The following is a 25,894-nucleotide window of genomic DNA, read 5'->3' as shown; positions in this document are numbered from 1 at the left end:
ATCAGTAAAAATTTGTGGAAAATTATAAAGTATAACGATGAATATTGTTCTGATAACGTTTGCACCAATTCCCAAGGCTTTCAAGAGTTTTTAAATACTGCTCTTACTTGAAATTCTTAAGATTCTGAATTATCAAAAAATTAATATTTTCCACTAAACTGACAACAAACAAAAATTCTTCATCCGAATTCAAAATGTAAAAAGCATCTTAGTATTAATAATTGTTTTCAAATTAACAAATAATCAAGAAAGCTGAAAAAAGCAAAAACTTAAATAAAAATAAGAAATATTCAAAGAAATATAAAACATGATAAAATGAAAATGCATAAACTATACACACCGTACACCCCCCCAACACCTCCTCCCGAAGCACTTTACAGAAATAAAACGAATGAAAATAATAAAATTTCGACTTTAGAGCTACAAATGGCGGTGCTCTTGGATGGTATGGTGCAAAGAAGAAATACAAATTATCCTTTTCTGGAACTGCAGCAAGAAAAATACCTAAGACACAAAAAGTAGCAACTCAAAAAAGCTGTATATATGCATATAAATATATAAACTACTCTCCAGACGGTTATTTCCTGCTGATGGTGCTATATTCTTTCTCCCAAACTCCTGTACTTGTTATGTTAGGAGCAGAGGTATATCCATCCAGTTCCAGACCAACACCGTTCAGTCAAACTCTCGGCGGCGCGCACCTCGTTTGGCTGCCGGAAATTGCTTGTAATTAGATTGCAATTATCGCAACGAACATGAAGTCATTTTCATCATATTACCGTTAGGAGGAAGTTAACTGAAGTAAAAGTAAGTGCTGCGCTGTGCTGTGAATAAAGTTTGATGGCAACGGGTGGGCGGGCACCAACCCACAACCAACCAACCCACTAACCATCTAACCATCCAGCCATCCAGGTACAACAATCCCATCAGGACCTCTTTTTCTATACATATATCTGTACATGTATATGTTTGGATGTTAAGCGATAGGAGAGAAAAAGAGTTCACTTAACTTTGAGTTGAATGTCGACAGGATGTTCGAGGATATGATCGACAGGTTGATGTTGATGGTTGGTGGAAAATTTGTATGTTTTTTTTTTTTATTAACTCATATTTAACATTTGCATAGCTTGAATTTTATTTTTTTATGAAAACGGTCTTTTGCTTTAGCATTGTGATGTGGGGAGTTGAATTCTGCACACAAATGAAAAAAAGGACAGGACAATAAATTGAAGTTATATGACAATTTATTGATTACGCCCCAGCCAGACAGACAGGATATTGCAGTTGCTCTGATGACAGGATGAGTTAAAATTTCATTTTATTATAAATAATATTTTTGTTATAGATGTCAGGTCAATGATGGCGGGCCACCCGTCGAGTCTGGAACATTTTACTTCTTGTTGGTGGGGTTCAAAAGTTTGCGCATTATTATTTTCCGGGAATAGTGAGAAAACAAGGTTTTGGGAGGGAAAGATAAAAAAGGTGTTTTTTAATAGAAGAGAGTCTTCAAACTTTGACAGTTAATACCTGTCATGTTATGAAAGGTATATCTGTCAAATTGGTTAAAGTTATCGGTTTGTTTTGTCAAATCACCATTTGTAGTTAACAACTTACTTAAATGGAAGGTTGAAAAACAAAAAATCGGTGTTGTTTTCGAAAGTGTGCAACAGAATCGGGAAACGAACGTAAGGAGTTATTTTTGTTTATCTTACAGCTTTCGGAATTTTGTTTCTTCACTATCAGAAAGTGAAATATGTAAGGACACTAGTTTTTACTTATATTATGACCCATATTTTCATTTACATTTTACTGATTAAGGCCATTTTTGGACAAATACGTTGAACAATTCAATTTTAAAGAGCATGAAATTCATATTAGATTTTCTTATTACTATCAATTTAATTCTCAAGTTTACTCTGGAAAATCATCTTCATAGAGATATTATCTCAAAACAAAATTTAGGATCATTAAAAATGAAATTTACTAGACCAAAAAATCCTTGAAAATATGTTATCCATCCTTTCTTTCCCTCTTTCTCTCTCTCTCTTTCTCTATTTCTATTTTGATGTTTGCATATTTTCAAAGTTTAATTAAAATAAGTTTGCAATTAGGTGAGGAATTGCTTTTTCCCAACTCAATCATGTCACTAGTTGACAATCTGTCTGCATATAAACTTCAACACTATGTAAATATATCATTATCCACACTATATAATAATTTTTTGTCGAACGTCATAGCATCATCAACATCATCATCAAAGTCTAACCATATTATAGTAGATTGTCAAGAAAAGCCATATGTGCACAAGTATAAAACTATCATCTTCTACTTATACAAAATATCTATAGATACATGGTTATGTAGCTATAGATACGAGTAATTCTTAATGAGGTTTTGTGATGACATTTTTCGTGATACAATGTTAGTGGCACTCATTATTCATCGGAAATTCTATACTGTTTTGCATTTGAGTAACAAAAACTACTAAAAATAAAAACAGGATAAAATATAAATGTCACAAACTAAGTCGGTGTAAAATGCTCCTAAGGAAATTTTCTTTTTTTCCTTTCTTAATATCTTCGACTGTTTGTCTGATTGATTACTGATGTATTTAAAAAAATTAACAAATCAAATTTTTAAAACGTGCACTCGGGCGTATACGCAATTTTTTTTTAAGAAATTGAAATTTACAATGAAATTACAAACATTTTAGCTTTAAATACGCATAACAATTTGTTATTGTTTTGACGAGTATTACAATATGTGCTTTAGCCATGTCGGTCTATACCAGACTTTTAATATTATATAAACTTAAACAATATATCATTTTTTGAAAGTTGTAAATTTGCTTAGCTTCAAACAATATCGAATTCAAACAATAAAAATTGAATAAACTAAAGGGTATAGAAATAAAACAGTGTATTATAAACTATATCATGTGTATGTTAAAATATTGAACTAGGCACGGTTCAAAGATTAAAGTATCAACATCCAGAGAAACTCCTGAAGGAAGTGTACTTCTCTGGTTTCTGATCATGAACGAAATCCTTACCAAACTCGAATATAGTAAAGTCAAAACATGGGCCTAAGCTAATTTTCTGGCTCTACTGGCGACAAGGAAACTGTGGCCTTACAATAATTTATCCCCTTAAAAAAGACCTTGTAATTTTTACAAATAAGAGAAAAAGATCAGATAATATAATTCCCAGCATTGATGGAACCCAATCAAATTAACAAATAAAGCTTAATACCAAGAAGTAATCCTTGATAAAAAACTGAATTGCTGTCCAAATACATTACAGAGATCAAAAATTAGCTCAAATCGCATTTCTCATGCTATAGAATCTTAAGTAGAAAATAGGTACCAAATCCTAAAAAATAACACACTGCAACTGTTAAAACTTACTTATGGCAACATATATGGTGTGATGGAATACTTTAGACAAATCTAAAAACATATACATATTGGCATAACAGGAGCGATGAAGACGACTCCCACTGGAAGAATGCAATCAATACTCAATCGTTATCCCCTAGACTTTTATGTAAAGAAAACTGCTGTAAATAGCTCCTAAGAGCTAAACCAGACAAGTTGATGGAAAACCTACCATCTGGCACTTGCAGATTCTACATGAATGCATAGAGAGCAATGTTAGCACAGACAAACATGACTCCAAGTTTTAACCTCAATAAAATCTTTAGTAGTATCTTTCCTGATAGCAACCAATGGGGAACAATGTGTAGGTTTCTTTTCTGAAACACCCAATCTTGACAACTCTTTCAGACTGCCCGATCAAAGCAGTGTCTTTCCGAACCGATATATTGGCAGTTCAACCGACATTGGCAGTTCAAAACGTGTTTCAATGACGGCGATATCCCCAGCAGTAAAATAAAATTCTGCCACAGTATTCAAATCGGAGCATTAAATTACTATTTCCATAAACTAATAGGTCTTAACATTAGACTCTGCTAGGCCACAGTGATGTGCCTGGAAACGAGAGAGCTGATGAGATAACAAGGGTAGGTACAGCTCTGGATCAGTACCATATAGACTCACTTCCAATAATATGAACTTAAACGGATCATTGGTAGCAGTATACTTCAAAAAATCAATGAAAAATAAGAAAGCCCAAAATCGATAATAACATATTCCGTTCGATTTTGCATCTAGACAATATCTACGATTGTTTGTGAACATAATAAAATTTAACTATCTTTGGGTTAAATAAATTAAATTGGGTGGCGCAACAGTCCGTTTGAGAACTAGGACCTAGTGACTGATAACTTTCAACCATTTCTGTGTGCGAGTACTGTTGTCAGGGATGGAAGGGACCTACAGTTTCAAGCCGAATCCGAACGGAAAATTTGAGAAAGCACTTTTTTATGACAAGAATTACTCTTGGAAAATTTTTCAAACACTCGCAAGTGGCAGTACTCGTGAAAAAAACTTAAGGTGGCATAGGCAGGAATCGAACCCAAGACCTCTCGCATGACAGTCCATCGCACTAACCATCATGCCACCATAATAAAAAATTCGGCTTACCACCGATGATATGGGCAAGGGCTGCAGGGAATTTCTTAAGCCACTGGTGAGCAAATTGACTCCTAGTGTGTCAACATTTTAAAGAAACACTTCTTCAATAATCTTGAAATTCTGCTAGACATTTCAGAAAACCGCTTGTAAAGCTTTATCAAAGACATTTATTAGGCTTTATCAAAGCCACTTAATAGGTTTTATCAAAGCCACTTAATAGGCTTTATCAAAGGCATTTAATGGGCTCCATTAAAGCCACTATGGTAAAACAAGATAATTCATAGAATTCAAAAGTTTTTATATGTTATTTTTAAGGAAGTTCTGTACTTCAGGTTATTGCAATGGATCAACATCAATCTAATAGATCTACATTCATCTGAGTGTGATAACTTCATCAATGGTTAGCTCGTTTACCTATTCTAACATAAGTGGCATGGCCTTTTTGAAGTAACTTTGCAAATGCTTTAATGTTGGCTTACAGAGCTTAATTAGACTTGACCGTAGGCAACGGCCTAGTCACTGATCAAGCTTCGGTTCCCATCGATCACCGAAATCAACCATCAGTGAGCGTTGTTAGTAGACAGATGGGGGGCCATCTCGAAACCTACCGCGTGATGTTGTTCTGTGTTCTTTCTGTCTGTTGTTTTTTTTCTTCTACCCTTCTGTCTTGTATTAAAGTCTTGTGCAGTCATCACCTTACATAGCCTAGTCACTCAAGGTGCTGTGTTCTGTACTCTGTACATTTATGTGCTGAGTAGTGTGTAATGTAATGTAGACATGAACCTCTATAAATAATCCCACACACTTCAAAATATGCAATTGGCGTTATATCACAAAATAAAGGAAGCAAACTGACCGGTCCCGAACGTTTTATTAACTTTTAAGGGATTTCGTACTTCAATTGATCCATTTTTACGCTTGCTATGTGGCATGTGGTACCGTCTTGTTGAAACTAAATTCTATGAAAGCAGTCTACTTTATTTTGAGCAACATTTACAGTACATCTTTGAATAAATATGGCCCTATGATTATTATAACCCATTATTTGTACCAAACAGTGGTCTTTTCTGGACGAATTGGTAGTTCTTATTATCTTTCGGTCTTATATGCAGACAGTTTAGGCTATTCACCTACAGTCCGTAAGGAACTAGAGACTAGTGAATAAAAACTTTGAACTAGTCATGTGTGTGAGTCATTTCAGGATAGATTGAGAACCTAGCCAAACCTCTTATTGGAAAACCACTTTTAATGACAAGAGTTACTCTTGCAAACCTTTGATGGAAAAAAACAGATATTACACCCAAGGAACCTTGCAAGACAGTCCTATGTACTAACAATGACTCCACAGGTACTATCTTCGCACCTAAATTCTTCCGCAAAATTGTGCACGTACTGGATTGACAAAGGCCCAATTAAAACCCAACGCCCTGAATTGATAATTTACGGTCATCACTAACACTGGCTGATACAGTTGCTATTTTTTCCAATAAATTTCCAACAATGTTAATTTTGTAGTAATAGCCGCCTCAGTCGTTCAATTAAACTGACCATAAAGTGGAAAAAATATCGTGATGAACTTACTTAACAGAGCACGTATTTTGATAATAATAAAATGTATTTATTTATTAAATCTACAAGCAATATTACAGCTAACAGATATAAGCACTCCAAGAGCAAATTAAAAAGTGAATAAATATAATACTTGAGTTTTGAAATTATTACGATTAAGATTAAAAAAATCAATATTTGAAGACACTTCATTGAAATATACAATAGATCTTGATAAAGTTTCATTACTACCATAATTTCTCATATGAATTCTTTGGAATAAGAAGACTCTAGATCTCTTAGACCTAGCAGAAACATAGATTGGTACCAAGGCAATAAGAGATGGACATTAAATATGGTAGAATAGTAAGTCTCTAATAAGCATTACACTATGAACTTTTCTTCTTAAACGTAACGACTTTATTTCAAGTAATTTGCACCTAGCCTCATAACTAGGACTAAGTTACAACCCATTGTTTTAAATATATATTTTGTAAATCGTCTTTGAATCTTTTCAATCTGATCCGAATGAACTATACAAATAGGACTCCAAATAACATCTTCCAAAATTGATCTGAAGAGAGATATATACAAAGATAATAACACGAAAGGATCTTTAAAGTCTTTTCCATTTCGTTTTATGAAACTTACCAATGAGTTGGCCTTTAGAACCAAATAATCGAAAGGACCTTTAAAAGAAAGTTGGGAATCCAAAATAACTCCTAAGTCTTTAATACTTGAAATCCTATCTAAAGCCACAGATTGCATAGTTGGATAACAAAATATGAGATTTTCTGAAAAAAGAAATAGTGTGACACTTTTTAATATTCAATTTAAGGCTATTGATGTGATACCAATTTGATAAAGAATCAATGTCAGATTGCATAAGTTGACAATCGTCCAAACTCGAAACTTTTGAAAATATTTTCAGATCGTTCGCATTTAATAAGCATTCACAATAATTAAAGCCCGAGAAAATATCGTTAACGAACATTATGAAGAGGAGCGGACCTAAGTGGCTACCTTGCAGAACACCTAATGTACACTAGATTTCCTTTGAGTATGTATCTTCAATCTTAACTTGTGTTCTACAAGATAAATATGACGATAACCAACGAAGAAAGTGAGAATAAAAACCAAAAATGTCAAGTTTTTAAAGAAATGTTCACAGAATCAAAGCCTTTACTAAAGTCGGTGTATACTGCATCCACTTGAAATTTTTGTTCCATAGCATTAGTGACACACGAATTGAAATAAGTTAAATTGGTAACATATGATCGACCGGTTACAAAACCATGCTGTACTTCTGATAAATATTCACTTGTAAGAAAATCAAGCTTTATTTTCGCCAATTTGGGAATTTAGAGTTTACAAATATCTCTATAATTTTCCATATCATTTTCAGAACCAAGTAAGAAAGTTTCCATTCATCAATAAAAATACCTTCTTGGAGGGACTTGTTGACTATGCTTAGTAAAGTAGCACAGATGTAATCACACACAAGAACAGTGCCGTCAGGCCCAGAACTATGATTAGACTGAAGTGATTTCAGTTCGGAAATAACTTTTTCAATACTTAACTGGATCGAGTCAATATCAAACAGTTGTATGTTTTATAGACGATTCGTAGTTAAATTATTGGCCAAACTAAAGATGTTTGACGGCGATACAAGACAAGAAATATGTTTGATATCAAGCTGTCTTTAGAATAAACAAATAGCACTGGTGCTATTTGCCTACCTTGTGGGGTTCCATACTAATAAAATATCAAATTCAAGAAAAAAATAAACATGGTATTAACCATCAAGTAAGTTATTCCATCGATGATCATTTTTAGCTTTCTATTGTTGAAAATTCGTAGTACCCATGGCATGATGTGTTAGTGCGTTCGACTGTCATGAAAGGTGTCTTGGGTTCAATCCCTGCCTGTGCCACCTTAATTTAAAAAAAAAAAAAATAATTTCTGTCTGTAGTGCCTCTGGCGAGGAACTGACAAATCCTTCAAGAGTAATTCTTGTCATGAAAAAGTGCTTTCTCAAATTAGCCGTTCGGATTCGGCCTAAAATTGTAGGTCCCTTCCATTCCTGACAACAGTACTCGCACACAGGAATGGTTGAGAGTTGTAAGTCACTAGGCCCTGGTTCACAACGGACTGTTGCGCCACCCAATTTATTTTTATTGTTTAAAATTCATATTTTTATCAAAACCAATAACAATCCCTTACAGTAGTTGGATATAAAAACATGATGAAACTTTGACAACAACAACAAAAAAAATCGTAAAAAAGAAGAACATTTTTAAACAAAAAATTAAAACTTGTTGGCATAATCCCATCAGCTGCCAACCAACAACAGACGCATAGGGAAGTATTCAGTAGCAGAAGCAGCAGCGGCACTCGAACCCTTAACTATATCGAATGAGTAGAAATTATGAAATTATTAAAAATTAATGAGGGGTTGTAATTAAGTATGTTTACCATCTCTCTCTCTCTCTATACACTGCTGCTGGTGGTTGTATGCTGAAGGCAGAGGTCTGATGTAACTTTATTTTTTTTTGTTTTCTGTTATTTTTTGTAATGGAAATTGCTATGGTATTTTTACCTCTACACACACACATCTATCTCTCTACCACCTCCAACATTATAATGAAAGTAGCTGTTCTTTTTGTGTTGGTTTGGTTGAATGTATGTATGTAAAAGAGCTTTGCTTGATAGTTAGTTTGATAGTTTAGCATCGAGGTAAATGTAAAGTTTAACGTGTCCCTTTAGTAACTCATATTGTGCACGGTACGGGCTTATGACCCATCCCGGCTTTCCAACAAGCGACACGACGACAACGACGATATGTTTGCTAAACGGAAGTGCAAAAAACAGTTTGTTTAACATACCTAACCTAATGTGTATAAATGGATGTATGCAGATATACTCATATGGCTTTGTGTGTGTATATATCAGTAATATGGGTGGGTAAAAAAAGGGCACTAGAATACATACATTACTCTTTGTCATTAAAATGTTTGAAGATGATGTAGGTGTACAGTACAGGTCGAGTTTTTGTGCACCCACCCAACTTGATGTCCTTAAAACCATTTGCAGCACATAATCACAGTCACTCAAACTAGAAAAATAAACGTAATTAATAAATATTTAAATGAATTTTAATGAGAGTTCTTTGATAAGTTTGGATAACGAAAGGTTTGTACTTGGTTGATGCAGGAAAAAAAAACACTACTTCTTTTGCAAAATAGGGACTTGATAAATAGGTAAATATATAGTTTAATGTAACCAGTTTTGTTCTTTGAACAGAAATGTTTAGAACAAAATAAATAAATACATTAATAATAATTTATCATTGACATGAAACTATTCTTTATGATATGTACATTATTTTTGTATAGATTCGAAAATGATTCAGATGGTGTACTGTGGCGTATGTGGAATATTTTGTCAGTAATTCTTATTTTAATATCTTAATATCTCGTCAGAGCGTTGAAGGTTAGGTATAAATTTATTGGTGCCATTACGGTAGGGGGAGAGAGTTTTAAAAAGAAATATTATGGGTAATAAATGACACTGCTTTTCATAGAGCCAGGAGTTTCGAAAATATCAAAAACCTCATCTGCCTTTCAAATAAAATTCCTAAATTTGTATATTTAAAGTATATATGATTTTTGCCTTATTGTAAACATTTTTTATGTAAACGCATTTTTGTTTGAACACCTAAATTTATTTATTGTTGAACTCTCCAAGAGTAATTCTTGTCATGAAAAGTGCTTTCTCAAATTTTCCATTCGGATTAGGTTTAAAATTGTAGGTCAATTCTATATCTGACAAAATTAGTCGCACACAGAAATGGTTGAGAGTTGTAATTCACTAGGCCCTAGTTCTCAACGAACTGTTGCATTGCGTAATTTATTTAAATATATTTATTGTAACTGAGCTGTTTTATCAAAATAAAAATGTCCACATTTCTAAAAGGTGTAAGTTTGCTAAGACATAATTAAATTGTTCTTACGTTCAAGAGTGGAGTAACTCTTTTCTTTCTCAATATCGCCAGGTTACGACTTTAAATAAAAAGAAAAAAAGTTCAAATTGATTTTAGAACTAAATGTCTTGAAAAAATCTGTTTAAATTGTATAGGCTCCGCAAATTTTTAAGCCTGGCTGGCTGAATTTTTAACATAACGATTTGATCAACGTTTACCTTCTGATTTGTATGAAATGGAATGCGAGATGATGCATTATTATTTTAATTTATGCTTAGATGAAATGATTTTATAGTAATATTAAATATTGTTTGACTGTTTTATTATTTTATTTATAAAGAACTTTATAGAGAACTTTATAAAATCTTTAATAATAAAAATAATAGGGCCTACTTCATAATCAATCTCTCTAAGAGCGATGAGACGCTTAGTGTTTACCAAGAACTGCATGATGATTTTGTGATCTTTTCAAACAATTTGTTCTCTTAATTCATTTCGAGTACTGAGAATGATCTAAAACTAATCCCTATGCTTTGCAGATACGTTAAAAGTAATCGTAAACTTAATAGATATCCAGCTAGTACGAACTTTAAAAAGGACTGTCTTTTATGATTCCTACACATCCCTTTTCCTCTTATTTTTTAACACACAAGAACACAAACATCTTACATCAATAAATTTGTCTTTATCTGAGGACACTACACAACATTTTAAGGCCAAATGAATATTTAAGGCCTGGCCCTGATTTAAAACCATCATTTATGTTAAATGTATGTATGTGTTATATTTCCTATCTAAAGTTTCTTATTTTCACCGAGCTGTAATATTCTAAGTTCCGAGATCTTAATACATATAAACTTAACGCTAGTCCATAAAAAAGGAAATTTTAATCAATTTGGTAACTAATTATATTTCTATAGCAAAATAGTCTGCTTTTCCTAAACTGTTTAAATCCCTTGCCTGTGACATAATTTCTTTTAATTGTTCTTCTGTTATATGTGAAACACAATATGGGTCTGTGAAAAAAAATTTTTACAATTACTTATTTATTACAGTTCAATATTTTTGTTTGCATGAATTCGAAAAACTTTCTCAAATCGATTAAATTTTTAAAGACTTAAAGCATTTGACAAATTAAATCATGAATTTATTTTTACCAAAATAAGTTCAATTAGACTTAACAACCGTTTCGTTATGTAGATTTCACTATTAAAAACGTTAATTAAATTTATAGCTTCATTTTTAGAAGTAACCCTTTAAAGTCAATTCTGGTGTACCTCAAAGAAGTCAACTTAGTCCATTACTGTTTATTTTATTTATTAATGAATCATATTTACAAATAAACTACCACGTTCTTAGCTTACCGTAAAAGGTATTATTAACTAAGACTTTATGTTGTTTTCGTAACTTTCGAATAAAGAATTCAGTTTTTCTGACATTTGTGTTGTACTGGGCTCAAAATAAGCGTTTACTGATCACTAATATTATAATTTAAAAAAGAGACTGGGATGCGACCCACACTTATAACTTCCAATCCCGACTGTCGATTTGTCTTGCTTTAAAGTTTGTAGGTTTTCGTGTTGGGTTAAAAAAGTCATAAGTTCAATCATTCTTAAAAATTTTAAAATTACCAACAATATTTTTTATATAAAGCCTTGTATTGTATTGCTTTTTTTGTTAGGTTTTTATTTTTTGTAAAAAACTTTCAATTCAATTTTTCTCAAAACTTTATTGAATGTTTAAAATAATGTATTTTAAATGACAAAAGTGTTTAATAATTAATAATAATTTTTACCAACTTTTATTAATTTTTTTGTTTACTTTTTTATTTATGTAAAAAAAACTGTTCGATTTTTCTTAAAATTTTACAAGATCGTTATTTTTCGTTACACAAAATTATTTTGGAGATGAAATCATTTTTTATTCGTAACAAATTTTTTTTCGTTTTTTTTTATTTACAAAAACGATTAATTGGATTTTTTTTCATAAAAATATATTATTTTGGTATCACGTTACACTATACTATATAAAATTTAATTCAAGTCTATAGCGTTTTTGGTTCGCAAGATATGTAGGGTAAATCAAAATGTTTAGATTTTTTTTCGAACTGCTATGGTAAAAAAACCACATTCTCAATTTTCTTGAAAGCCCTTTCTGCTTTATTATCTGCATAACAAAATTTAGTCGATGTGTCTCCTTTTTCTTGAGCTATGTACCACGAAAAAAACGTCGGGAACGTACAGACTTACGAACGTACGTAAACACGCTCACACACACATCCTTTCTAAAAATCTTTTATTTAGAGTTCACTCCTTGAAACGTCAAGAAATATCAAATTTTTTAATTTGACAAATCGGACCTATTACACTAACTTCCTATGGGAAGTTAGAAAGACATCAAAACACATCAAATGGAAAGTAAGTAACGTAGATTTTTTACGATTTTGTCTCTGTTTCGATCTCTCAAAGGCTTCTTTATATACATTTCAAATAGCATTTTTGCCACAGAGACCAGTTACAGTTCTGGTTTTAAGCTGGTGTATTAAATGGGACGATTTTTTGTTTATTTATACTTTGTCAATTGTCTGAGCTATGTAAGTCAGACTAACTTAAGAAGAAATTTAACCCTTAGAACTATTTTTAGCAGATCTAACTATGCCACTAAAAGCGTTCTTAGAAAGAACAAATTCTCTATACCCAATGACTCTACAAATGGCAATCTCTGTAAGCTTTCAATTATCTGCGATAAGTTGTTAAAGTTATGTTAATTTTTATTTAAGATTGAAGTCAATATTGTAAACTAAACATTAGCATTTAACGTATATAATAAAAATAAGTCTAAGTATGTACTGTGTACATAATAATAAATTAATTTGGCTACAGTGACAGTGAGGCATGAATCACTAACCATATAACCATAAGCCATAAGTTTATGGCATATTTATTGGAATTCTCAAAATTATTATTACTTCGTTTAAAAAAATAATTAACATACATTTCGAACAAAAAACAACCTACTCAAAGTTGAAACACGTTTTTTACGAACAATTTTCTGTTTTCCTTCAAACGTGCAGAGTATATTTCCACAGCAAGAGAATATATAGCAAAATATATTTGGCTAAGCTTAAGAATAATAAGGTTATTTACTCAGTCAACTTTAAGCGGCAATTTTGCACCAAAATATTGAATCACTAAGCAGAAGTCACTGTTTTTTTTACAAAATTTGTGGATGACTTTATCTTAGACTTAGACACATTTTTTACATATCCTTAACATTCAAATCAAAAGTGGTTTAGATGTCATAACTTCAAGTGAAATATTACAAAAAAGTGCAATAAATTCGTTAAAACCTCATATTTTAGATTATTTAAACATATCGAGATCATTGTGCCAAACATTTTCAATAAAAAAAAAACTTAATTATTAAAATTTGCATGTAACAAAGACTGTTGTCATGTTCTAGCTTAAGCGTAATTAATAAATTTCAATACTAACTCGAGGTATATCTTTGGTTTATTGCGAAAATTCACTGAGTACACTTTTGATGGAATTTAATCTAAAAATGCAAAGTAGTGGGTCTCGATCATAGCTTTCGATTAAAATAAATCATGAAAAACAACAAAAATACAGAAATCCTTGAAATGTCAATAATTATTTCAAGCAGAGATTAGAAAATCTTGAAACTTTTTACGAATCAAAATGAAAATCAGACTAAAGTAAGATATTCGAAATAATGTTATCTAATAAGCAAGTATCTTAGATTGCAAAGAATGCAAAACATAGAGAAGATACTTACAAGAACGACTTGAGTCTTCTATTTGATATAAAGAATATTCCAATTATTTGTGCTGAAGAGGTTTCCTATGGAACAATGAACCAAGAAGGATGAAACCTTTAACCCTGTAGATAATTATGGAACCAGCCACTCTACATCAGAATTCGAAAAATAATAACCGATATAGGAATAGAAGATCAAGGTGTTCCTGAAGGATTAGATATTCCAGAATCTTCTTCAAAACAGGAATATAAAAAAAGAAAGAACTCCAAATGGGAGATTCGGTATAAAAGGAATTGGGAAAGAAATATTATTTTAAAACGTCGTTACGATTGTGTCCCTTATAAATCTAGAAACGGTCATGAACTAATAAAAACAATAAAAACAATGAAACCCATAAACTGTTGTAAATGTCGCTTTAATGTAGTGATAACTTTTCTGAAGAAGAAAGAAAAGCTATTTGCACTCGGTATTGTGGTTTGGAAAATTATCAACGACAAAGATACTTTATTCTAAGATACAGAAGCAAGTTGAGCCTCAAAAGAGAAAATGTGATACGGATCCAAAAAAGGAAAGTAAGTAGATCGTTTCTATTTTCAAAAGGACGATGTGGAAGTTTGAGTTTGCCAGACATTTTTTCGAAAAAACTTCATGCATTAATAATGTAAAGAATATAATTTGTCTTTTTTCGTTCCACGGAAGGATCAATGTGCATTGTGCAATAACTATAACGACCTACAAAAAATGGAATCTAAACACTAGAAATTACTAAAACATTTTACGATCACATCCACAGGAGGACTATCGCCAAATTGCAAAAGAATTGGACAAAATAAGGTCGAATACTGATCCGAAGTTTCTATCAGCCACCGTTGACTCGCAAAGTGTTTTGCAATTGCCATCAGGAGAGGAATCCTTATTATACTACTTCCGAAAATTATGCCTCTACAACTTATCCATTTACTAATCACAGTTATCAAATGAGGCTCTCTGCTATTTGTGGACTGAGTTAGACGGTAAAAGAGGTAGTTGTGAAGTTGGGTCTGCTATAAAAATGTGGATTGATAAGCTGCCGAAGACTGTGACTCATTGGTCATTATATTCTGATACGTATGCGGGTCAAAACAGAAACCAGAAACTTACATTTCTCTTCCAGTTTATAGTGCAGAGCACAGATTTGCACCTTATTGAACAGAAATACCTCTAATCTGGACATTCCCAAATGGAGGTTGACAGTATGCCCTCAGCAATTGAAAATGAAAAAAAAAACTGTAATTAATTGTATACCGTTACTGACTGGATGAACATCTTGAGATCGGCCAGAAGTTCAAGGATGTTAACCCATACCATGTTAAGCAGCTACGTCATGCAGGCTTTTACGATTTGAAAACTCTGTCTACAAAAATAATTTCAAACACACTCAAGGATGAGAACTGCGAAAAAGTAAACTGGCTTCGTATAAAAATGCTCAAATTTTCAAAATTTTTGCCATCATTTATTGAATATAGCTACGACTATGACAAACAAATTTAAAAAAAATTCAAACATCATCGAGGGGTTGTGAAATAAAAAGTACAAACGAATTAATAAGACCTTGCTAGAAGACATTGCTGCCTTTGAGCAAGGAAAAAATTAAAAAAGATCTTGTAAGACTTTGTGAAAAAGGGATTATTATACCATAGCTTTATTTATCGTATAAATCTCTCCTGGAAGCTTCCAACAAAAGGGACTGCATGCCAAAAGGATGATGATGAAGAAAAGCAGTAAGCTTTTCACTACATTACATTTCACACTACTCTGCACGTAAGTGTGCAGAGTAGAGAACACAGCAACTAGACTATGTAAGGTGATAACAACACAAGACATTAATATAAGACAGAAGGACAGAAGAGAAAGAACAACAAAAAGAAAGAACACATGACAACAGGTTTCGAGACGGTCCCCCATCTTTCTACTAACCACGCTCAACACGCTGTGATCGATAGAAACCGAAGCTTTTTTTTTTTTAATTCATTTTTATTAATTCAATCTTAAATCTGTCTAAGAGCTAGACAAAAATTCATAAAACTAGCCTAATTAACCATAACTTACAACTAACTTACTTGTCCCATAAGGACACTCTAAGTTAAACAATAATACTTAATGCTTATGCCTTTCGGCCCTAAAATCTATTTAACTTCAATTCCATTTTATTTATTTTTGTATTCATTTGAAAATTTAAGAAAAAACTAATATCAATGTCCTTTTTATTTGTACTTAAAAACTACTTAAAATTAGGTCCTTAAATAAAACTTAAAGCTAACTTAAACTATCTAACATTTTTTTTTCATATTTTGTTGTTTTTTTTCTTATTGTTTATTTTGTTTTTTTTGTTCCATTTTTTTTTATTTTCTTTTATTTTTTGATTTGTATTTTGTTTCTCTTTCTTTTTGTGCCACCATGCCTATTCTACTTAAAATTAAACCCTAAAACTATAAAACAAGTATGTTAGCCCGCCAAGGCTTAAAATCCCACCAAGTCGCTGTTTGAAGCCACCAAAATTGGTTCTCCTGCTTCACCCTATCAGTTCGGTCCCGTTCGGACACAGCCCTACTGAACCGCAGGAGCTCTGCTCCACCTTGTGCCATGACGTCCCGTTTATACGGGAGTCGCCTATCCACGGTTCTTCGTCTGACGTGGTAGATTAACGGAACTGCCAATCTATCCTGTATCAGACCACATCTATCTAAAAAGAGGAATGCCTCTGGTGGAATGAAGCCGCTCAAGCGTGCTCTTTCAAAATAGTCGTTGTTCGGATAGAAGCCCCGAAAATTAAATTGTTGGTCGAAGACATAGCTCTTGCAATGTGACCTCGAACGAGTTTTATCACGAAATTGTCAATTCTGTTGATTCGAGCCACGTTGTTTAGGACTTAGTTTTAATAGTAATGCACATAAGAAGATTCGGCTGTTCGATATAAGCCGGTACAGCGTCGTAAACATTGCGCTCGAACACCCGAAACTTCTTCATCTGGGAAGGTGCACCACACAGGACAACCATAAACGACCATCGGCCGTTTGAGGGCCATTTAGCAAATTACTTTCACTTTGGGGTCAAACCGACTGCTAAAAATCAGCCGTTTTGTCAGAGCGAAGGCTCATCTGGCCCTGGTCAGAGCAGCATTTATATGTCTGTTGAAATATAAATACTGATCTAACCAGATACCGAGGTACTTCACTACACTTTTGCTCGCTAATAGCTACCCGTGAAGATCAACGATCACCATCTTGCGCCAATTCTTGCGCGTATCCCTAGCCAACGGAGTTCGGAACAGGATTGTCTCCGATTTTTGGACATTTATTTTCAGTTTCCAGTCGTCGCAATATCGCTGAATCTTGTCAAAATCACGCTGCAAGAGAATTCTAATAACCTTAACCTTTCTGGCCGTTCTGTACGCAATTAGATCGTCGGCGTAAGTGATTGCCTTTGTAAGACTACCTATCAGATCGCTGGTGTAAATGCTGAAGAGAATCGGCGAATTGAGAATGTTGTGGTAGAAGTTACATTGCCATTGCTTTTGACAACAAACTTTCTTGCTTATGCCAAGCCTGCTCAGTTTTAGGTAAAGACCCTTTAACCATACGGTGTCAAAGGCCTTTTCCAAATCAACCAGAACAGCACCTATACATTGTTGTTTGATTTATTCCTTTGGATATCAGAAAGGAGTTTAGACGCAGCATGAATTGTGTCATGACCCGCATTGAACTGTTTATCCGGAATTATTTTTTGACCGCAGCCCACTTAGCCAGAGCCCTATTAATGATTTTTTTCGAAAACTTTGCTGATGCTCGGAAGAAGACTTATCGACCAAAGACGGGTTGGAGTTGTCCTTTCCCTTTTTCGGGAGAAGATGAACCACAGCGGTCTTCTAATGCACTGGATAATATGAATTATTCAGTGCATTATTGTTAATGTCTTAGTACAACGTTGGATATACCATCGACACCTGCTGACGTTTTGTTTTTAATTGAATTGAAGATGAGCTGAAGCTCAACTTTCGTCACTAACAAGGTGGACTAGGCCCTTGCCAGCTTTTCATTTTGTTGTTTATGCTACAATTTATGTTGGCCTTATATATTAATATTTAAAGCAACATTTAAATAACATTTTTTTTCAAAAAGTAAACGCCTACGCTATTTAATATTAAACATTGTTAAACCAAAAATTTCAACTCTAATATTCCGAGAATTTTTTCTATAATCAAGAAATATTAAAATTTATACAGAATATTGTTGTTAGTTTGTTAGAAAAATTGACAATTTTTATTAACAAAAATAAAAACTTGCACAAATTGTACTAAATATTGTGTTTTAACTAAAATATTCAGGAAACGAAAACAAACTTATTTAATGAAATATAAAATATTTGTTTTTCGTGACATTTAATTCATTTTTGAAACAACCCAATTGAAAATTTGTTTGTTGCAAAACCGAAAACCTACCAAACACAACCTAAAACTGATACATATTTATTTTCGACTCAAGTACTCTAATAACAAAGAAAGACGTTGGGTTTAAACTTGTTTATGTTGTATAAAAAGGTTCTTATCAATAATTTATAAGATTTTATTTAGAAATTTGAAATTGACATTAACAAAACGTTAAAAAATCCAAAACAAAGAATGCTAAAAAGTACTAAAAATTTAATGTCTTGAGAATAAGTCAACATACTAGCTCCAAAATTGGTTTATCCTAAATAAATATTGTTGGAAATAGTATTTCTTACAAAAATCAAAGTGCTACCAAAAATAAATAGTAATAATTTATTTCGTTGACTTCTCGAATCTTTTTCGGCAGAAAACACCTGAAAATAATGTATTTGATTTCTTTTAATATCTTGAAATACGAAAATTGACGTGTCACAAGAACTACCATTTCAATTTTTTTAAGGAACACAAATTGGACGTGATCGTAGTAGTGACATCCCGTAAATAAAAAGTTCAGCTTTGTCCAAATTTTGCTGAAGTGTATTTCTTATTATTCTGTTATAACAATAGATTCTACGTTCACGTATAAATAAAAATGGTTTCTGTTGAACATAGAACGATTATTGTTTCGATTTGAGATTTTCAAATTCCAATCTATTTTGTTTAAGCATAAAATACAAAATGCTTACATTTCCCTATTAATCTCAAGACGTTACTCGTTTATTAAAACCCTTTGAAGTTATTCAAAAAGATTACTATCTAACTGCATAATAATCTCATCATTATTGTCAGATTATTATTCATCTCTTCTATATTGTCTTATGGAATTGGGTATAGCCGCCCCGCACTATATTCATAAATTCAACTTAGATACCCTCATTCAATGTAAAATGTTATGTAAGGTGTGTAGATATAATAATGTTCAACATTATTCTTATTAATATTCTATAGAAGCCACTTTTTAACTTAGCTAACTCACACACATCACATTATGCCACATCATAGCGCTTACAAGTTTTTAAATTGTATCTTCCTTAGAGTATCACAGCTTATCATATAAAAAGCTGCATGTTTTCAACAGTGCAATGTATGTAGTTACCTACCTACTCCAACTTATATGCTATAAGTTGCCTTCTTCAGTACCTATGTACATATACAAGAGTAATGAGACATTTCCGCTTGAAAATGCACCTCAAAGTAATGTTCCTTATTGCATTACTGTTAAGCTCCTTTCACTCGTTAATATACCGCAAAAACTTATTCGCATCCTTGCACAAAAGCCTTACAAATAAAAGGATGGTATATAAAGTTTACTATATGTGATACTGTATATTCATAGACACACAGTGAGTTCCTCACTCACGCATCTTTCCTCATGTGCACGATACACCAGCAGTAAGGTAGGATGTATAGTATATAGGTATAAGGTACCTTACCTCTAGAATTCAACTTCACCTATCTTTAACAGAAATCCTTTAAAGGAAAAATCTCAAGCTTAAGCCACATTTGTCTTATTTTCTACATTTTATAAAAGGAATATGGTTGGAAAGTCAAGAGAGGGCGCCACACTACAACAATAACTCACTAAACCAACGAAACACCCATCATGCCATCCTTTTAAGCACATTCACATGGTGCCCCAGCCCCAAATAACAACAAAAACACAATATGTATTGTTAACTGGAAGCGTTTTAGTTCAGCTATTTTCCATCTCTATACTCTACCTGAACTTGCTCTCCCTCTCACCATATCGTCCTATATTTTAGTTCTAGATTCTTCAAAGTTGTCCTCGTTCCTTCTTATCTTTTTTCTTTTCATTCTTTGAAAAGTGCATGCAACAAATCCTTTCAACTCCACATTTTGTGTGTGCATATTTTTGCCTCTGCATCTGTTGTGCCACAATACTCAACACATATTGTGATTGACATGAAACAATTGCAGGCAGTGAACCAAAGTCCTGCTCCTGCTACACAACTACAACTCTTCTTCTTCTTCTATTTCTACTCTTGGTTCGTCCTTTCATTCAAATCAGCAGAAGGAAGAATGACTTCCCTTTTGAGTTCGCTTAGAGAAGCAATTTTGTGTCGCTATTAATAACTGTCATATAACATTTGAGTGGCAAATTAATTTTCACCATAAAAAGTACAACACAAGCAAAACAAAAATCACTACCATACAAAAATAAAACCAAACGTCAAACGACGATGAACACAAGGACCAAGGACCCAGAGCACAGGACTGGCCAAAAGGACGAAGAGGACAATGATAAAGGAAAAGGAAACAATCATACTGAATAGAATTTCCTTGATTTTTTTGGTAAGGTTTTTCTATCGTTTTGTTCTTTGATTTGTTCATGTGGGCCCTGGGCCCTTATGACTTATGGTTGACCAAGAAAATGTCCCACAGAAACACAGAAATAGTTGATGTTGACGGGGGTCACTTTGTCATCATGAATAATTTATTATAGACGGACGACCGAATGAATGAATGAATGTATGTATTTTTGATTGGTTGTTGGTTTTTGTTTTTGTTACCTTCGTCAGTAAGGAGCTACTTGTAGGTTAAATTATGATGTCCTTGAAATATATGCAATTAAACTAAGTTGCACTTATGTTTTATAGATCTTTGGCACATATCCTACATACCAACCAACCCTATCTAAGAAAACGTATTACAATTACAACCATGTCAATATTGAACACATAACTAATTGAAATAATTTAAGTGCGAAAAGCATTTAAGACTTCATTAGGGAAAGTTTACTAATTGATTCTCTTTGTGTGGTTTAATTGTGTGTTTTCATTGAAATTATAATTATTATTTCAAAAACCACACATACTTTGATATAGTAAGTAATAATAATGATGGTATAGGTTAGGTTTTGGCTAATTACAAATAAAGATTGGTCATCATCCATTGTGATTATGAGGTTTACGCAGACTAGAGCGTGATGTTAATAATTTTATTGTTTATATGCTAAACATAACCAAAAATTTAATTTTCTATTGCACACACATATGTACTTGGTTAATGTGTGGTTAAGGATATTGTGATGGCGGCTATATTCATAAATAGGATTGAAGAAGTAATAATATGAAACTTCCTCTCGACAAAGTAAAAAGGTACTTCCCTTAAATTATAAACATCATGTAATTATATGGACGTTTGGATATTGCTTAGGTAAAGATATCATACCATAATTTGTATAGGAAATTTGGGGATATTACTTATTGCTGCGTCTCTAATAGATACTTTCTATTAACCACCTTCCTTAGAGATATCGTATATCCGATAATTATATCGTAATGGTTTTATGTGCATATGTATGAATAATTTATCAGGCATTTGGTTTTGAAGAAACGCCCGTGATAAAAGATATTAGCTATTTAAGAATGTATCTATGTACTGTAGAGAATCTTTTATAAAGCTTTTCAGTCCTAAAATTTAGAAAACGTCAAGTAAGTGCATATCACAAGGTTTGAGTTTTAATATTTTCAATAATATAAAATAAATTGTGATGATCTGGCCAAAGTAATATGAAGGCATGAAACCACCCACAATATACATTATAAAAACAAGCCCTTTTGAGTTGTGAAATAAATTCTAAATTAAGGTTTTATACATTATAATCCACGTCAAAAAGTGGCGTTCTAGGCCTTATATAAGCTTCAAATCCATCTGGTTCTTCTAGGCTCGTTTTAAGTAGTTTTTTAAATTAAATTTGTCAATGTTCTTGGGTATTTTCCAGGATCTGCCGTATTGTGAATATTTGATATAATGTGGATTTTCCTGTTCAAAGACCACACTGAAGAAGACCTATCCGGTTGTTGACGATCTGCTTTAGACGTTCACACATGGTGGCAGAAAATATTTTAATAAGCGATTTTAAGTAATGTGTCTCTTTGTTTTTCGTATTGTTCAAGATATTTCGAAGCATTGGATTAAGTCTGACGTATTTTCTTGAAACTGTGAAATACAAATTATATTTGAAGAATGAATGTCTAAGAGACTAAATAAAAATGCTGGTATAACATAACGCACTGTTCTTTTCACGACCTTCTTTCTTATTTTTTTTTATGTTCAAATGGCAGACATATGCATTCAAGAGGACACAAGCCCACTGGTTTTTCTCAAAACCCACCTCTGTCTATCAACTCCTACTCTCACCTCCCCGTGGTGAACATCGGGTGCCTTGTACCCCAACTGGAGATTGGGTTCCAACCCCAGTGGAAATTTGTTGGGGGCAGCAAACGAGAAAGGGGTATAGACGTGTTTCCACTAAGGCAACTCGCCTTATCCAGACGGCAGCGGAGGAATGCCCGAGATGGAATCAATGGTGGCGTCTCCAGTTCCAGTAAGGTTGAACTACTTAGCGACCAACCATATAGGGCTTCTACGACTTATTTGGAGCCCAGACCTATAGGGAGCGGTTTTATCCGGCTGCCCGTCGTTGGATGCCCTAGACTACTATAAAGCAGACATCAGGAAATACGATGGGATGGTTCGGGCAAAAAGAGGATGAAAAACTGTGATAATTACTATGGTGACTGCTACCATGAAAACCAACAGCGCTTATTTGGATGCGGTTTTGGCATTGGAGCTAGACTTAGGCAAGTAGTCTTGAGCTAAAGGACCTATAAGGGCCTCATGTCTATACGCATCAAGGCTAAAGTTGGTAACATTAGCCTGATATGCGTGCACGCCCCCACAGAAGAGATATGTTCTTCAAGCTCTTAGACAAAACATATGAGCAGTGTCCTAGCTACGATATTAAAATTGTCCTGGGCAATTTCAATGCCAAGCTAGTAATTGAAGACATCTTTGGTGGAATAATCGGGAAAAACAGCCTGCAGGATAACTCTTCGACAAAGGATTCAGGCTTATACGCGTTTTCCACTCAACATTCACAAAAGAACTTGGAGTTCTCCAGATCACCATATTGCGATCGACGCCAGACACGCTTCCAGCATCATATATGTCCGAACTTTCCGAGGTCAACGACTACAGTCGCAAGAGATCGCCTAATCCTTTTCCGACCGAGTTACAAGTAACCTCCCTCGAAGTTCTCTGCCTCCAACACAATGTATCGAACACCAGTGGAACAGAAGAGGCAAGAGGAACACCGACTTCGTGCGGTCGAAGATGTTGAGAGGTCGAAAGAAAGCATGCCTGATGAATGGAACCTCAGTATTGTTTGCCCGATCCTGAAAAAAAGGATACCCCTTACACTGCACCAACTATAAGGGAATTGGTCTTCTTAACATTGCCTTTCAAATCTTCTCTGCCGTAATATGTGAACGTCTATAGCCCATCGTCAACAACCTGATAGGTCCTTATCAGTGTGGTTCTAGACCAGGAAAGTCCACGCTGCTCCATAAAGGTTTTAAACAACTTAACAGAACCTTTCGATGTCAAAAAAGGTGTTAGACAAGGTGATGCGCTGTCATGTGCCTTTTTTAACATGCTACTTTAAAGAAAAGTGTAGGGCTCACGCATTAACACTAGAAGCACAAGCTTTCAATAGTCTGTCCAATTACTAGCATATGCTGATGACATTGACATAATCGGAAGAACTCAGCGTGATGTCAATGGGGCTTTGAGGGTTAATGAAGGCAAAACAAAGTACATGCAAGAACCCACAACACCGACGTCATGGTCAAAAAGTCACCATCGACAGACGTAACTTTGAGGTAGTCAAGGACTTCATCTACCTTGGCTCCGCTGTAAACGCAGAAAACAACAGCAGCGCTGAGATCAAACACATAACTCTTGCTAACCGCTGTTTCTTTGGACTAAGAAAGCAAAGTGGTAAAGTCCTCTCTCGAGGGACCAAAGTGTTGATAAATAAGAACCTTGTCATCTCCGTTCTGCTATAAGATGCAGAAGAAGGACCATGACAAAAGCGGATGAAAACACCTTGGTCGTTTCGAGAAAAAAAGATCTTCGTTTGATCTACGGTCCCGTGTGCATAGAAGAGGAGTGGAATAGAAGCTGGAACGAGAAGATGTACAGCGACGTAGACTTAGCCAGAAAGGTAAAAGATGAACGACTAAAAAAGCTGGGTAACGTAGAGGACATGAAAACCAATGCTCCCGCCCTGAAAGTCTTGGAATCCACATCCACAGGACAGAGCAGTGAAGAAAGACCGCAGATCAGGTGGCGCTCCCAAGTGGAAAGTGACCTCAGCCAACTTGGAGTGTGAAACTGGAGACATCGAGCTAGAAATTGAGCTAGATGGAGAAGTTTGTTGGGTGAGGCCCTAGTTCACACAGGACTGTAGCTCACCTTAAGTTAGTTCCTCATTTTCATAAGCGGTCTTAACTTCTAATCCATTTAATTATTTTTTGAATTTAATACTTTAAAAACCCAATGCCGAAAGATTGAAACATAATTTACTATTAAACCGTCTCCGGTATCTTTCTGACTCATATAAGGATCAATAATTTTCAGTAAAACTTTGCTCGGGAACGCTCCTAAGAGGTCCAAGTTGCTTTTACAATAAGCACTGAGTACTAACAGAACCATATTAGAGTTTGTGGTAATTGGTCTGCATTTACAATGTTTTAGCAGACTGTATTAGACTCTGTTGACTTTGATTAACCGCCCGTGTATTTCCTCTTCGGTGTCGTTATCGGCTGCTTTTACTGACCTAAGGTATTGGAAAGATTGCACCACTAACTTGTTTGTTTGATCAATTATTCTCCTCTCAGTCGGACCCACGATTTTCTTTATTTTTCTTTTGGTGTTGTGCAGCCCCAGATTGTATGCCACCTGCTCGATCTAAATGAAGGAATAGTGTATAGCCTTTTCGGTTTTACCTTTAATGTCAATGTCGTTTAAGGACCTGCCGGATGTGGTTTTTATTAATGGCATGCCAGAGTAACGGATTGCTTTTTCCAATGCCAGGTTGAAGATAAGGCAAGGCACACCATGCCCTTGCCTGAGGCCATTATAGATGTCGATTGGTCTGGATAGCAATCCGGCTATTTCAACTTGGCTTGTTATATTGGTCATAGTCGACCTACATAATCGTGTCAACTTATTTGTGATGCTAAATTCTCTCATGTTTCTGTATAGTTATATACCCTGACTATGCTATTGCAGACAGCTTTAAAGTCTATAAGTAAATGATAAGTTGGAAGATCTAAAAAAAGGTAGATTTGATCGGTTACTGGATTAATATTCTCCCATGATACTTTTATCGTATGGGACTATCCATTCTTATACAATTTGAAATCATCCAAAGCTAAGACAATAGGTCAGATATTTAAAAATCCCAGATTATAAAAATAACCATGATTGAAAAACAACTGTGTTTATAAAAATTAATCTGCGCGATACAGTAACCTTGGATATACCTATAACCTGGAATATTTTTATTAACTGGGTTATTCCCTTAGCCTGGGTTGTTTTTAAAGTGGACAATATTTATAACCTGGGTTATTGGTATTATTTTGTTTGTTTTTTAATCTTGGTAACGTTTATGATCTATGTTATTTTTATAATCTGCGGTATTCATTAATCTTTTGTTATTTTTGATGACCTTCCTAGTCTTCATTTTATAATCTTTGTTATAACGACCTGCGTTATT

Source organism: Eupeodes corollae, chromosome 1 (assembly GCF_945859685.1).
Source record: "Eupeodes corollae chromosome 1, idEupCoro1.1, whole genome shotgun sequence".
NCBI classification, from domain to species: domain Eukaryota; kingdom Metazoa; phylum Arthropoda; class Insecta; order Diptera; family Syrphidae; genus Eupeodes; species Eupeodes corollae.
This window is presented reverse-complemented; position numbering follows the sequence as displayed.